This window comes from Elephantulus edwardii, unplaced genomic scaffold (genome assembly GCF_000299155.1).
Source record: "Elephantulus edwardii isolate Elephantulus edwardi_28Jun2011 unplaced genomic scaffold, EleEdw1.0 scaffold00498, whole genome shotgun sequence".
Taxonomy (NCBI): Eukaryota; Metazoa; Chordata; class Mammalia; order Macroscelidea; family Macroscelididae; genus Elephantulus; species Elephantulus edwardii.
In genome coordinates, this window is record NW_006400248.1 from 374,897 (window position 1) to 379,050 (window position 4,154).

Below are 4,154 nucleotides of genomic sequence, written 5' to 3' on the forward strand. Positions count from 1 at the left end.
AATGTTCTGGGATTCCATTCTTCTTGATGTTAACCATATTTTGTTATGATCCACACAGTCAAATGTTTTATCTTTATCCTTTTTAAAAATTAATTTTAGTGAAAGTTTACAGAGACTTAGGGTTTCTAGTCATTCCAGTCATTGTTGCTCTTTTTTCCCCTATCCACCCCCTCCCCCCAACTCACTCTTCTCCTTGAAAAGAAAGAAAAACTCTTTCAATGTTATGCAATTCCTCCCCCTCAAGTCCACTCCACTAAGCAGCCTTCACTCTGGACTTTTTTTTTTTGGACTGTAATTTTTATTTACACATCACATGGCAGGAAGGTCGCCTGCCCTTTTTATATTTTGGTGAATTTTGGTCACAAGAGTGGGCAACCCTCACTGCTAGCTCCAGGAGTCTTCTACAACCAGATTTAATTCTATTTTCCTGAGTTTTAAATTTATCAGTCGCAGCAGTCCTTCCCGATGGCCAAGGCAGCAGAGTGTCCCGTCGCCCTGGGGTTCAGGGCTGCTTTGCCAGCGCCCACTGGCTTCTGGGTGGAGTGACCCTGATGCCCCTGCCTTCTGGGGCTGAGGCTTCGGGGAGCAGCACTCCCAGAAAGGAGTAAGTGGGAGGCGGAGGAGGATGTCCAGGGGCTCCCAGAGGCCACGTGCATGGCTTATAGTCCTGCAGTAACCAACCCCTGGGGCGAGGCTGGAAGGGCACCACGTTGGACAGGCTTCCTACGGGGGGGGGCTCCGGGTATTGGGGGGTCGCGCACGGAAGCGGGGTCGGGGGTCTCTGGTGGCGCAGGGGTTAGGGCGCCCTGCCTGTTAGCAGCTGGAGCCGCAGCAGGGCCGCCACCAGCAGCGCGGGAGACGTGCAGCGGGAGGGAGGCGCCGCCGCCGGCCGGGCGTCGAGGCAACAAGGCGGGGAGTGGAGGCGGCGTCGCCCGGAGAGGCCAGGCCGCAGTGGTGTAGGGCTCCAGGCAGGCGGCGAAGGCTCCTGCACGCCGTGCACCAGTGCACCAGGTGCGCCTGCGGGCCGCGCGCGAACAGGGCCACTTCCTTGCCGCCGTGCGTCTCGGAGCTCAGGGGCACGGCCGCCTGCTGCCTGTAGGTGGGGTGCATGATCTCCACTTCGACCACGTCAGGCCGGACACCGCGCCGTGGGAAGCCCGGGCCGTTGCCATAGAGGATGGACGTGTAGTTCTTGCCATCTGAGGCCCGGCCCGCCAGCTCGAAGATGGAGGTTCCTCGTAATGGGTAGCCACCGTAGGTGAAGACGTGGGAGTGGTCAGCGGTGACCAGAGTCAGCGTGTCCTTCTCACTGGTCAGCTGGCTCACCCTCTCGATGGTGAAGTCGAACATGACCGCTTCATTCAGGGCCATGAAAGCATTGTTGTTGTGGTGGCCGTGGTCTACGCGACCCCCGACCACAAAGAGGTAAAAGCCGCGGGGGTTCCTGGACAGCACGCACAGGGCCGCTTCGGTCATATCCAACAGAGATGGGTCCAGGTTGGGGTCTCGACTGACCTCATATTTCAGGTCTCTTGGCTCAAAGAGGCCCATCAGGTGCTTCAGGGAGGTGTCCTGGGAAGCCTGGATGAGAGCAGTGCGGTTCCACACACACTGGGTGCCTTCATGCTTGTCCAGCCACTCTTGAACTAGATTTCTGCCATCCAGACGGGATCCACTCTGGTAGATGAACTCAGGGTCTGAGGTCCTCACAGGAAACATGTATCTGCGGCCTCTGCCCAGGATCACATAGATGTCTGTGTTGGAGATGAGCTGCACAGAAATGTCCTGGCAGCCTTCCTGCAGCGCCTGGGCGGGCATGTTGCCATCCGAGTACCAGTTTCGGTTGGCCAGGTGCGCGCAGGCGCCAGCTGGTGATGCGTGCTGCACTTGCGTGGTGGTCACGATCCCCACGGATTTCCCTGCTTTCTTGGCCCGCCTCAGCACGGAGATGACCTCATTGCCCTGGGCGCTGCTGCAGTTGTCAAACCGGGCAGCAGCATTCAGTCCGATGGTCTGGTAGTTGCCTTTGACCCCACATAGGTAGGCCGTGGCGGTGCCTGCACCGTCCGGCACTTGCCTGTCCACGTTGTAGGTCTTCGTCAGAGGCAGGTATGGGAAGTGGTCCATGGCCAGAGGTGTCTCTGGTCCCAGCTTGCCATTCATCTGTCCTTTTAGTATCCGAGTGGCTGTCACAGTGGGCTCCCCCATCCCATCACCCAGGAATAAAATTAGTTTCTTGGCCGCCGTGTTGATGGGCTGCATCCTCTTAGCACTGTCCAGGGCGGAGGCCGCCTGCTTGTTCCAGAACTCTGCATTCTGCTCCTCAACTGGGATGACACCAAGGGAGAGCTGTAGCCATAGGCCCAGCAACAGCAGGAGCAGGAGCACCCAGGGCCCTGACGTGGCTGTGGTCATGGTGGGTGATCTGGGCGGAATCCTGGGAGGCTGGGATCCCTGGATGCTGGGATCCCTGGATGCTGGGGCTGAAGAGAGACAGTTGGAGTCGGAGCTACCTGTCCAACAACCACTCTGGACTTCTTTAATGACAAAAATACCCATTCATATATCCCTTTTAAACAGTTCTCTCCCTCATTTGTGTCAATGCAATATACATCATTCCTCTCCTCCTTTTCTGTCTTCCCTCAACCCTGATGTCAGTCCCAATTTACAACAGTGGCCCTACGCAATATTTACCCTTTTGTGACTGAGATATTTCATTCAGCATAATGTCCTCCAGGGTCATCCATTTTGCATAATATTTCATGAGTTCCTTGTTTTTCTAATTCTGCATAATATTCCATTGTGTGAATATACTAGAGCTTCTCTATCCATTCATTTGTGGATGGGCACTTGGGTTGTTTCCAGCTCTTTGCTATTGAGAATAAAGCCACAATAAACATGGGTGTGCATATATCTGCTTGGGTGGCAGTTATGGTTTCTTTAGGGTAAATAAATTCCCAGTAGTGGAATTGCTGGGTCAAATGGTATCTCTATTTGGAACTTTTTGAGAAAGCGCCATACAGGCTTCCGTAGTGGTTGCACCATTTTACACTGCCACCAACAGTGAATAAAGGTTCCAGTTTCTCAACAACCTCACCAGCATTTGATGTTTGTTGTTCCGCTAAATTTTGCTATTCTTAATGGGGTGAGATGATATCTCATGGTTGTTTTGATTTGCATCTCAGAGCTAGGGATTGTGAACATTTCTTCATGTGTTTGTTTGCCATCTGAATGTCTTCTTTAGTGAAGTGTCTGTTCATATCCTGTGCCCATTTTTTTAAAAAAATTATTATTTTGTGTGTGTGTACCATCAAATCAGATCTGACTGGTACAGGAGGAGATTGCCCCTCCAGAGAAGGCAGAACATCTGGTGGATTTGAACTGCATATCTCTGGGATTGCAGTGCAGCTTCTTGCCACTAGGCCACCAGAGCTCCCCTGCCCATTTTTTAATTGGGTTATTTACCTTTATCTTCTTGTGGTGCTCAAGTATTTTATAAATTTTAGATATAAGTCCCTTGTCTGATATGTCATTACCAAATATTTTTTACCAATCTGTGGCTTCCCTTTTTACCCTTTTGGAGGAGTTTTTGGATGTGCATAGGGATTTGATTCTTAGAAGGTCCCATTCATCTATTTTATCCTCTCCAGATTGTAGATTTTCCAGGATGCTTGGAAGACTGTTAATGTTGTGGATTAGGACTTCTAGAGTTCTTCCACACTTTTCTTTAATGAAGTTTACAGTGCCTGGTTTTAGTCCTAGGTCCATAATCCACTTTGAATTGGTTTTGGTGTATGGAGTGAGGTGTGGATCTTGCTTGAATTTTCTGGAGAGAGTTTTTCAATTTTGCCAGGACCATTTGTTAAAAAGACTGTTGTTTCCCCACTTAACTGAATTCATCTTCTTGTCAAAAAATCAGTTGACCATAAGCAGATGGGCTGATTTCTGGCTAGTCAGTTCTATTCCATTGATCTATGTGTCTCTCATTGTACCAGTACCATGCTGTCTTGACCACAATGGCGGTATAGTAGGATTTGAAATCAGGGAGTGAGATGCAGCTTCTTTCTTTCTTTCTTTCTTTCTTTCTTTCTTTCTTTCTTTCTTTCTTTCTTTCTTTCTTTCTTTCTTTCTTTCTTTCTTTCTTTCTTTCTTTC

General features: G+C 50.4%; 1 pseudogene; it reads right to left on the reverse strand.

The window, feature by feature from the left end:
• Positions 1-813: 813 nt before the first annotated feature.
• On the reverse strand, positions 814-2,415 carry LOC102862972 (annotated as a pseudogene).
• Between the last annotated feature and the right edge of the window lie 1,739 nt (positions 2,416-4,154).